This window comes from Triticum dicoccoides, chromosome 3B (assembly GCF_002162155.2).
Source record: "Triticum dicoccoides isolate Atlit2015 ecotype Zavitan chromosome 3B, WEW_v2.0, whole genome shotgun sequence".
Classification (NCBI taxonomy): Eukaryota; Viridiplantae; Streptophyta; class Magnoliopsida; order Poales; family Poaceae; genus Triticum; species Triticum dicoccoides.
In genome coordinates, this window is record NC_041385.1 from 710,140,333 (window position 1) to 710,152,946 (window position 12,614).

Sequence of the window (12,614 nt, forward strand, 5' to 3'; positions counted from 1 at the left end):
TTATCCTATAGGTTCTACTTGGCACAAACACTAATTAAAACATAAAACCACATCTAAACAGAAAGTAGATGAATTATTTATTCCTAAACATAAGCAAAAACAAAAAACACAAAATAAAATTGGGTTGCCTCCCAACAAGCGCTATCGTTTAACGCCCTTAGCTAGGCATAAAAGCAAGGATAGATCTAGGTTTTGCCATCTTTGGCACTTGATGTGTAAATAGCAAGAGAGGTTCTCCTTTCTAAGTCATTCATCCTTCTATTCATATTAATAACATTGCCATTAATGGATGAGGTGAGATTAAGCACGCTACGGAAATTTGCATTTAACTTAGACTTCATCTCTTTGATAATTTCATTTTGATAAAAGCACAAGAGAGTAGTTGATTCAACTTTATCATTTAAGGGGTCCCAAATATGGTTTTCATTTTTTCATAGGTATCTATAGCATCCCCTTCAAGAAAACCTTCTTCAAAAATATCATCTAGAACTTGTTTGAAAGAGGCGGGCAAGCCAACATAGGAACTTTTTAAGTAAACATCAATTTGATATTGTGGCACATAACTAGCCCGAATCCTTAATAACCTATCCCAAGCATCTTTTAAAGATTCATAAAGTAAATAGTGAAAGATTCCGGAGTCATCATCATCAAAATCATATAAATTCTTATTGGTGATCCCGGTGGGTATTTCCGTAGCATCATTGTTTATGAGCTTAGTAAGGATAGAGGGGTTATCCAAGGCACTAGAACTCGGGAGAAATCCCTTAGTTCTTTTTGATTCGGCCATGGCAACAAGCAATCCGACACAAAAGCAAAGGCAAACGAGAAAAACGTGAAAGAGAAAGAGAGGAGGAGATTGGGAAAGAGAGGGCGAATAAAACGGCAAGGGTGAAGTGGGGTAGAGGAAAACGAGAGGCAAATAATGTAATGCAAGAGATAGGGATTGTGATGGGTACTTGGTATGGTTGACTTTTGTGCAAACTCCCCGGCAATGGCGCTAGAAATTCTTCTTGCTACCTATTGAGCACTGCGTTGGATTTCCCCGAAGAGTGGAGGATGATGCAGTAAAGTAGCGTAAGTATTTCCCTCAGTTTTTGACAACCAAGGTATCAATCCAGTAGGAGATCACGCACGAGTCCCTCGTGCCTACACAAAACGATAGCTACTCGCAACCAACGCGATTAGGGGTTGTCAATCCCTTCATGTTCACTTACGAGGGTGAGATCTGATAGAGATGATAAATAATATTTTTGGTATTTTTCATATAGAGATGCAAAGTAAAAAGTAAAAGGCAAAGTAAACACAAAGCAAGTAACAAAGTAATGGAGATTGATATGATGAGAATAGACCCAGGGGCCATAGGTTTCACTAGTGGCTTCTCTCAAGAGCATAAGTATTCTACAGTGGGTGAACAAATTACTGTTGAGCAATTGATAGAAAAGCGAATAATTATGAGATTATCTAGGTATGATCATGTATATAGGCATCACGTCCAAAACAAGTAGATCGAAACGATTCTGCATCTACTACTATTACTCCACTCATCGATCGCTATCCAGCATGCATCTAGAGTATTAAGTTAAAAACAGAGTAACGTCTTAAGCAAGATGACATGATGTAGAGGGATAAATTCATGCAATATGATAAAAAACCCATCTTGTTATCCTCGATGGCAACAATACAATACGTGCCTTGCAACCCTTTCTGTCACTGGGTAAGGACACCGCAAGATTGAACCCAAAGCTAAACACTTCTCCCATTGAAAGAACAACCAATCTAGTTGGCCAAACCAAACGGATAATTCGAAGAGACTTGCAAAGATAACTCAATCATACATAAAAGAATTCAGAGAAGAATCAAATATTATTCATGGATAAGCTGGATCATAAACCCACAATTCATCAGCCTCAACAAACACACCGCAAAAATAAGATTACATGAAATAGATCTCCACAAGAGAGGGGGAGAACGTTGTATTGAGATCCAAAAAGAGAGAAGAATTCATCTAGCTACTAGCTATGGACCCGAAGGTCTGAAGTCAACTATTCAGACTTCATCGGAGATGCTATGGTGTTGATGTAGAAGCCCTCCGTGGTAGATGCCCTCTCCTACGGAGCTCCAGAACAGGCCCCAAGATGGGATCTCGCGGATACAGAAAGTTGCGGCGGTGGAATTAGGTTTTTGGCTCCGTTTCTGATCTGACGGGGGTACGTAGGTATATATAGGAGGAAGGAGTACGTCGGTGGAGCAACAGGGGGCCCACGAGGTAGGGGGGCGCGCCCAGGGGGGCCCTCCACCCTCGTGACCGCCTCTAGCACTTCTTGGAGTAGGGTCCAAGTCTCCTGGATCACGTTTGGTGAGAAAATCACATTCCCCAAGGTTTTATTCCGTTTGGACTCCCTTTGATATTATGTTTCTTCGAAATACTGAAATAGGCAAAAACCAACAATTTTGGGCTGGGCCTCCGGTTAATAGGTTAGTCCCAAAAATAATATGAAAGTGGAAAATAAAGCCCAATATAGTCCAAAACAGTAGGTAAAGTAGCATGGAGCAATCAAAAATTATAGATACATTGGAGATGTATCAACACGCACAAGTGGGACCCGTTGAATTATTTATTTGCTCGTGACATCTTTTAATTAGGTTCCACTGTAATCTAACTTTTTTCTTAAGTTATTAATTGAGCTGAGTGACTTCAAAAAGTTGGACAGAAGCCTTGTTTGGGCCTTTCCGACGTCGCTGAATGTGGGCTGAGTAGCCATGTTAGGTTGTACTATACTACACAGGCATTTTATTCAACATCAGCAATGCAACTGGGCCGACAGTTGTACACAATATCTGGATCAACTTGTTATTCTCCGCCCCGCTCGGCTGTAAACTTTCCTAGGAGGTATGCATTAGGCTTAACAAGAAAATGGACTTTAAGAAATAATAAATGGGATGTAATTATAATAACTGGGCAGTAACTATGCACCAAACGCGTAATTAGTTTAAAAAATATATTATTTTTGGAATTTGAAAATTTTAATTTCATTACTTGTTGCGCGCGCAATATTTCGTTGGATTTTAACGTAATACAACTTTATTTTGAAATTATATTTAACCTGACTAGAAATTTCGGATAAAAATATTTTGGATCCCATCAAAATGTGCGATTTTTTTTGAATTCTGTTTTGGCGGTTGTTTGAAATTATTAATCGTTGTCCTATCTAGAAGTTTGGCTGTACTTTTAACAAACTGTAAATGGGCTGTAGTAAATTCCATTAGAACTAAAAGATGGGTTGTACATTCTTACAAATCGCAAATGGGCTATATGTTCTCTGCCAAATCTGAGCTGTGGGCCTACTAAGTTGACGCGTACCAACGGCTTTGTCAACTTAGTCAATATAAACGATTCTAGTTGCACTGATCGTACGATGTCCATCCAACGTCCGTAGTGCTTCTTCAACCTCTGGTCTGTTGCTCCAACCGCCCAAAGCAGCGTCGACCGTGCCGCGTGCTCCTACCTCCCGTGGCCGGCTGTGATGCCGCGGGGGACTCACCGCCCCGTACTACTCCCACAGCTGGCCAGACCATCCCTCTACTCACCCACACCCCCTGTTATTCTGCTGCGACGACAGCCTCACACCGCAGCCGAACCAGTGAACCCTCGTACTCCTCTCCACGCGGGCTTCCACTGCTGCGTCTTCCCCGGCTCCGTGTCGGCCCCTTCCTAGGCCTCTCCATCATCCACCGCCCTGGTGCTCTCGGTGTGGCGTGGTCAACGTGGTCAACAACCGACTTCCATCGAAAGAGTACTATACGTGGGGCGGCTGACAGCTGGGTCCAGGCGGCCGCAAGAAAGTGCCTCCTTATTACGCGCAAAATAATTATTCCTCCACCTGATAGCAGGGACCCACCGGATGGGCCACCTTATTTGCGAAAAGAAGTTCCCCCCTGACTACTGGGACCCACCAAACAGGCCACCGTATTTCGTGAAAAAAAAAACATTTCGCCCGCTGTCAGCTCGGACCCACCGGAAGTGCCTCCTTATTACAAAAAAAATGAATACTCCCCCTGCTAGCTGGGACCCACCATGGTGGGAGGTTGACTTGTGGGCCTAGTAAGTTGACTGGGACAGGGGCCTTTGTCAACTTTAGTCAATATGAATGATTCTAGCTCCAGCGACTGTTCGATGTCCATCCAACGGTCGTAGTGCTCCTTCAACCTCTGGTCTTCTTGCTCCAGCCGCCCAAAGCAGCGTCGGTCGTGCCGCATCCTCCTGCCTGCTGTGGCCGGTTGTGCTGCCGCAGGGGCCTCACCGCCCCCTACTATTCCCACCGCTGGCCAGGCCCTGCGGCGACGGTAGCCCCACACTGCAGCCGAACCAGTGAACCCTCGTACTCCTCTCTGCGCGGGCTTCCACTGCCGCGTCTTCCGCGGCTCCGAGTCGTCCCCTTCCTAGGCCTCGCCGTCGTCCACCGCCGTGGTGCTCTCGGCGCGGCATGCTCAACGTGGTCCAGGAACGACTTCCATCGGATGTGGACTGTACGTGGAGAGGCTGACAACTGGGTCCATGGCCGCAACAAGGAAGTGCCCCCTTAATACGCGGAAAATAATGATTCCTCCACCTGATAGCAGGGACCCACCGGATGGGCCACCGTATTTTGTGAAAAAAATGTTTCCCCCCTGACTGCTGGGACCCACCAGCGACATCTTCGCACGCAAGGAAGTGCGTCCCGCAAAAAAAAACGATTCGTCCCCTGACTACTGGGACTCACCAGCTACATCTTCGCACGCAAGGAAGTGCCCCCCTGACTGCTGGGACCCACTAGCTACATTTTCGCATGCAAGGAAGTGCCCCCCTGACTGCTGGGACCCACTAGCTACATTTTCGCACGCAAGGAAGTGCCTGACAGTCAGGACCCACCTGGTCGAAGTGTACGTAGCGTTGTCATTCTGGTCCGGAATGTGTACATACATATATACGGGTCGATGTAGAGGCGCACATGTGTCATAGTAGAGGCGCGTACGTGTCGTAGTAGAGGAGCACACGTAGCATGTATACGTACGTACATCGGCCAGTGTGCAAGAAAGAAAATACGGCCACGTATGTGTACATGCGGGCGGGGTCTCGAACGCCTACTCGCGCATACGTACGGCCAGGGCTCGTGTACATGGCTGGGTTGGAACGGAGAAACAACACCGTCGTCATGTTCATGGGGAGGCAACGGAATGCGTCGTGTTCATGGGGAGGCAACGGAATGCGTCGTGTTCATCGGAAGGCAACAGAACGCGTGGGAGCCAACCGGCTGGGTCGGAACAGAATGCGTCGTCGTGTTCATTGGGAGGGCTTGGACGGAACAAGCCATGGAAACAAAGCCTAGCGTACCGCAGAACGGAGGAAACGGCCTTGTGTTCGACCGCCCATGTTCGAAATGGGATCCTGTTCATCGGGAGGGGTCTGGCGTACCGCAAAACGGAGGAAACGGACCTTCTACGGTCGAAACGGGGGTCCTGTTGATCGGGAGGGGTGTGGCGTACCGCAAAACAGACGAAGTGGACTTGCGTTGGAGCGCTACGGTCGAAACGGGGGTCCTGTTCATCGGGAGGGGTGTGGCATACCGCAAAACGGACGAAAAAGACTTGTGTTGGAGCGCTACGGTCAAAACGGGGGTCCTGTTCATCGGGAGGGGTGTGGCATACCGCAAAACGGGACTCCACGGGATAATGTTCATCTCCACCGTCGACCTCCTTCAGCCTCCACGGGCTACCGTCGACCTCCTCCAGCCTCCACCGCGCGCTACTCCACTGGCACCCCTCCACCATCTACTGTTCATCCAGCCCTCCACGGGGTCGTCCTATTCATCCAGCCCTCCACACCACGGGGTCCTGTTCATCTAGAGGCAACGCCACCGCTCATTGTTCATCCAACGCCCCCTACCCCCTCCCCCACAACGCTCACTGTTAATCCAGAGAGGCAGCATCGATCGGCTTCAGTTAGCAGCAGTAGCGAAGGAATCGCTCGATCAGGTTTAGTTAACAGCCATCGATCGATCGCTCGGGTTCAGTGACGCGTAGCCTGCAGTGCAATCGCTCGGGTTCAGTTAGAGCCAACGCCTCACTCGGGTTTAGTTAGAGCCAACGCCTCGCACCCACGCGCATACGTGTACGAGAGAAACGTGCATCGCTCGGCCCCCGACCGCCCACCGTAACCGGGAACTCCCCGAAATTTTCCTCGCCCTCGCTTCTACCACAGTTTTTTCCGTTATGGACGGCCCAAAGAATGTCATGCAGCTGCGTCTCTGGCCCGCCCAGGACGAAAAGCCCATTTTCTGTCATGATTTTTTGTCATAGAAGTAGGAGCCCACTACATCTATGATGATACCGGGTTTTGTCACAATTATCATCATAGAAGTGTCATAAGTATGACAGAATTTTTTTTCGTTCAACCCAAAATGTGACGGATGTGTCTTTTTTTGTAGTGTAAGGTAGGTGTAGCCCCTGATGTTCGGAAGACCGCACAAGGGGCTCTATAAGCACCTGATCGGGAGGAAAACTGATCCATCACACGCTGCATTGGTTATGGCATTTTACAACCTCTCAAACAGCTGACTAGCTCTCGTCGTATCATGACAGTCAATTTTCGGCTTTCTCTACTGAGGTGCTCGTCCGGAAGAACCGGGACACAATCGTAGTAGTTCTCCCAGCGCTACCTTAGCTGATATAGCGGAACGTGAGGTACCAAAACATGGGAGCCGGGAAAACCCAACTATTGACCCAAGACATGATTCGGAGTTGATGCATATAATGCTATAAGTTCAGGGTGCCGAACGACTGTGAAGGTGGTCGGACTTTATTGCCGTATTATGGGTACCATAAAGCCCCTGGCATACTAAGGCATATCACGTTACACGAATGCCATTATGACGAAAGGTGTCAATAAGAAATGGTAGCAGATAAGCGTCATATAAATCTACATGTTGTATTCAAGTAATACGTCGATGTGTATGAGTACAGGAGATGTGATAAAAAGAAGTGTGACGGCGGAACCTGCTGAGACCAGCCGGGAAGAAGCTATATGCGGATCCGAAGTGTATCCGGATTGTCTTCGAGGGGAATATTTAAGGATTCCTTTTCGCGTCCTAGCTGATTCCATGTCGCCAGTCCTGTCCTGCGTAAAAGTGAACATGTGAGAAATATTTGTGTGCCACGGAGCGGTTAAGACGCGGTATGTGGCCTTTCCCAGCTTTTGCTGAAGTGTTTAATTGAGCTCCGGACGAGCCGGGCTATCATGCCGCGAAGTAGTTCAGACTCCTTTACCAGCATCCGGGGCTTGGCCATCGACTCAAGGTTCGATTGAAAGATGCCACTCGTTGCTTTTGCTGTTGAAGCAGTGATATGCTCTTCGGCGCAGAGGTAGAGTTCGGCTTCGCCATTAACCGTTATCACGCCGCGCGGACCGTGCATCTTAAGCTTACAGTAGACGTAGTGTGGTATCGCGTTAAACCGAGCAAACGCGGTTCGTCCCAACAGTTCATGATAATTACTGCAGACAGGGACGATGTCGAAGACTAACTCTTCGGTACGGTAATTGTTTGGTGATCCGAAGACTACCTCCAGAGTGATGGAGCCTATACAACTAGCCTTCACACCTGGTATTGCACCTTTGAAGGTGATTTTGGTGGGTTTGATCCTTGAGGGATCGATGCCCATTGTGCGCACTGTGTCCTAATAAAGTAGGTTTAGGCTACTGCCACCATCCATAAGGACTCGCGTCAGATGGAATCCGTCAATGATGGGGTCAAGTACCAATGCGGCTGAACCGCCATGACAGATACTGGTAGGATGGTCCTTGCGACCGAAAGTGATCGGACAAGGTGACCATGAGTTGGACTTTGGGGCGACTGGCTCCATCGCATGGACGTCCCTTAGTGCGTGCTTCCGTTCCCGCTTGGGAATGTGGGTGGCGTATATCATGTTTACTGTTTTCACTTGGGGAGGAAATTTCTTCAGTCCTCCTGTGTTTGGCGGCCGGGGCTCTTCGTCCTCATCGCTATGCAGCCCCTTTTCCTTGTTTTAGGCATTCAACTTACCGGCCTGTTTGAACACCCATCATTCTATGTTAGTGTGGTTGGCTGGTTTATCAGGGGTGCCATGGATTTGACACGAGCGATCGAGTGTGCGGTCCCGGCTGAACGGTCCCGGATTGTTCCTTTTAAATGGCTTTTTCCGCTAACCGGACTTGTAGCCACTGAATCCAGCATTGACTGTCGTGTCTTCGGTGTTGTCGCCATTGTTGTGACACTTATGTCTGTTGCGTCGTGGCTTTCCGTTGCTATCTCAGGCATCTGAAGTGCTAGGATCTCTTGGTGTGATGTTACTACGAGCCAGCCAGCTGTCCTCACCCGCACAAAAGCGGGTCATGATTGTCGTGAGGGCTGCCATGGACTTCGACTTTTCTTGGCCGAGGTGTCGGGCGAGCCACTCATCACGGATGTTATGCTTAAAGGTTGCTAGGGCTTCGGCATCCGGACAGTCGACGATTTGGTTCTTTTTAGTTAGGAACCGAGTCCAGAATTCCTGGTTGACTCTCAGAGCTGTTGGGTTATGTGACTTAAGTCATCAGCATACGATGGTCGCACGTAAGTGCCCTGGAAGTTGTCAAGGAATGCATCCTCCAGGTTCTCCCAACTGCCAATGGAGTTCCCCGGTAGGCTATTCAACCAATGTTGAGCCGGTCCTTTGAGCTTAAGGACGAGGTACTTGATGGCATCTAGATCATCACCGTGGGCCATGTGTATGTGGAGAAGGAAATCTTCAATCCATAACATGGGGTCTGTTGTGCCATCATATGATTCAATGTTTATGGGTTTGAACCCTTCTGGGAATTCACGATCCGTTACATCATCAGTGAAGCATAGGGGGTGTGCGATGCCTCTATGCCGGGTTACATCACGACGCAGTTGAAATGAGTCTGGTCTGTTGTATTCGGCCCGGCTGGACTTGTTTTTAGTGTATCTGGTGTGACGGTCATCATCACGCATTGTGGCACGCCCCCGTGATCCGTAGATCGAACTTGACTGTCCTGCTTTGTTTTCCAATACGTCTCGCAGGTCCTGCGTGTAGCCCCAGGTGTCGGTGTCAAAACCGGCGGATCTCGGGTAGGGGGTCCCGATCTGTGCGTCTTAGGCTAATGGTAACAGGAAGCAAGGGACACAATGTTTACCCAGGTTCGGGCCCTCTCGATGGAGGTAAAACCCTACTTCCTTCTTGATTAATATTGAAGATATGTGGAATACAAGAGTAGATCTACCACGAGATCGTAGAGGCTAAATCCTATGAGCTATCCTATGATGGTATGATTGTAATTGTGATCGGTCTTCTAAGGACCATGCTCTCCGGTTTATATAGACACCGGAGAGATAGGGTTTACATGGAGTCGGTTACAAGGAAGGAAACATAATATCCGGATTGCCAAGCTTGTCTTCCACGCAAAGGAGAGTCCCATCCGGACACGAGCCGAAGTCTTGAGTCTTGTATCTTGACGCTTCTATAGTCCGGACGATGCATATAGTCCGGCTGTCCGGATACCCCCTTATCCAGGACTCCCTTAGTAGCCCCTGAACGAGGCTTCAATGACAATGACTCCGGCGCGCAGTCTTGTCTTCGGCATTGCAAGGCAAGTTCCTCCTCCGAATACTCCAAGATTCCCATCATGACGAACAGTGTCCGACGTCTTCATTAATGTTGTACTCCTCGGCTTCTGTGTATCAATAATGACCACTTCCACGTGTCGAACGAATGTGAGGAGTCGAGGCATTTTTGCATTTGCCACCATTGGTCCTTCGGGCTAGCCGCCTATTTGAAGAGATGGGGATTCCCAGATCCAAACCTCACTCTCCCTCCTCGAGCAAGCATCCAACAGAGCACCCAGAAAAAACCATTCCAGCATGGCCGGTCGTCACAACTCTTCTGCTCGCTCCCCTTGCCCCAAGCCGGGAGACTGGGGAGAGTGTTCAGTTTCTCATAGCCGCTTGGTAAAATTACAAACCCAAGGGCTCCTCCCGCCGGCATTCATGGTCCTATGCGAGCTGGAGTGGCCACCTATAACGGTGGAGAACAAGCGGAGAGATCCCCCAATCCGTCTCCAGAGGAGCAAATATGCTTAATTCCGCATCTGTTAAGGGGCGTCGGGTTTCCTATCCATCCATTCCTTCGTGGGCTTTTGGAGTTCTACGGCCTCCAGCTGCACAATCTTACCCCAGCCTCCATACTGCATATAGCAGGGTATGTCGCCATTTGCGAGCTATTTCTAGGCTGTGAGGCTCATTTCGGATTGTGGAAGAAGTTGTTCTGCCTTGTCCCCCGCAACCAGGGAGAATCCCTATGTCAAGTGGGCGGGGCCGAAGTATGGCGTATTGCGGAGACCGGATACCTGTCCGGTACTCCTAAGAAGGCTCCAGACAACTGGGCTTCAGAGTGGTTTATATTGACGACGCTCCTCTTCCGGATCCAATCCGGACGGGACTCCCCAAGTTCAGTAACTCTCCACCGAGGGCGCGTCTAAGCTGGCGCCCCCGAGGCCCCCAAGAAGAGGATTCCAGGGAGGTACATTTCCTGATGAACAGGATAAAGTTACTAGCCAAATCCGGACTGACGATAGTCGAGGTGATGCCGATATGTATAATGCGGGGAGTGCAGCCGCTTCAGTATCGGAGCAATCCCATGTGGCACTACAACAGGACAGACGATGCCACCCGCTGCGGCCGTAAGGGTCCGGACTCCCTCACGGCTCTGGCAAGGATACTGTCTGACCTGTACAAAGGAGAAGAGGAGGAATTCCTCCATATCAAACCGCGAGACAGATTCTCCATGTACAATCCCCCAAACTGGGTAAGTCATTATTTATTTTATCGCTTCACTCATTGTGGCGTTCTTTGCTAAAGTTCACCTGCGTCGATATTTCCAAGCAGGAGCTGAAAAGGGACGTGGAAGGAATCACCAGCCCTTCTCCGCAGCCAGAGAACTCCGAAAGGGCCCTGGATCCAGGACTCGAAGAAGACCCAGATGCGGCCGTGGAGCTTGTCGACGGGTTATTTTATCGGGCGAGCCGTGACGGCGCCCAGTGGCTATTACCGCCGATTATCCTGGACTGTTACCTTCATCGCATGTAAGCCAAGCCAAAAACTCGATCCTTCGAAGAGAATTTTCTCCTGATGTCACACCTTATCCCTGATATGTCGTGCTTTTGCAGAAGCAACGTTCGGAGCGCAGGGCCGAGCCCCAAGGGACCCGTCAGCCACAGCCGTCCGGATCGGGTAGGCTCAAGAGGAAGGCGATTAGAACTGACATGCCTCTACAGAGGTAAGAAAACAACATGTCATGCAATTTTGTTGTCGTCTGAAGTATAACAGTGCCCTTCGTACATTTTGGCAGGAAGAGGAGTATCCGGACTGTATCCGGAGATCCTGCCAACCACGCCTCCACCAGTCGGGCTCCAAGCCCAACTTCGAGAGAGGGTGCGGATGTAGGGCCGACGCCGCATAGTCCTCCGACAGAGGACGCATATATGCTCTCCGCCACCAATTCGGAGGTAGAGAGCGCCATGGATCATCGGCGTCGACGGGCCGTGCTTCGCAACAACATCTTCTCCGAAGAGGCGTTTAATGCCTTCAATTCGGGAGACGCATACATCCGAGCTGCTCAAAGCGGACTCGTCCGGGTGACAGTCCAGTATACCAAAGATATACGGGTAAGAAAGCTTGAAGAGCATGTATATAGTAGTAGCCCCTGAGACTTGAAACGGTTGAAACAACAGTTTTAAGTATCAATTCATGCGCAGATTGTTGTTGATAAGAATGAGCAATTGGCTCGGGAGCTAGAGGAGTGCAAGACTCAGCTGAGGGCCACAGTTGCCAAGCTAGAGGAATCCCAGAAGGCCTCGTGTGGTAATATTTATCTGAATTATATGAAAATGCACCAGTTGGCAACCGGCTAGTATGACAAATTTAACACAGAGTTCTGCAGACAACCCCCGAGTAAAACCGGAGGGCGGCGGGGAGGACGAGTCGCATCTCCAGAGGCAACTAAAGGCCGGTGAGCGCATCCTGACGCAAGTGAAGCATGATAAGAATATGCTCCAAGATGCCAATGTTCGGTTGGACGTGGAATTGAAAGACGTCCGCGCACAGCTGGCGGACTCCGTGAAGGAGAACAAAAGGCTTCGCCGCGGCATTTATCGTAAGTGCCTAAACGAATTGTAGTATAGTTTGGCGAGGAAGCATATTGAAAAAGTTATGTTTGCAGGAATGCTGACGGGTCGCCCTGAGGAGGAGATGCCCGCATCTGCAGGTGATTTACTGCAGGACCTCTCACAACTGAACGAGCGAGCTCGGCAGGTGGTGCAGGGCACTGCGCGGTCTTTGTGGACATCAAGCTCCCTGCCAAAGGGCATGAGGGGGCTTGTGGACATGCTTCAGGGAGCACGGCAGTGCTTCCGTTTGTGGAATATATCCGCCTGCTGGCAAGGTGCAAGAGAAGCATGGGCGATGGTGAAGACGCGCTACACCAAGCTGGACCCGAACCATATGGCCGAAGTTGGACCGGCCGGGCCAGATGGGCAAGAAATTCCC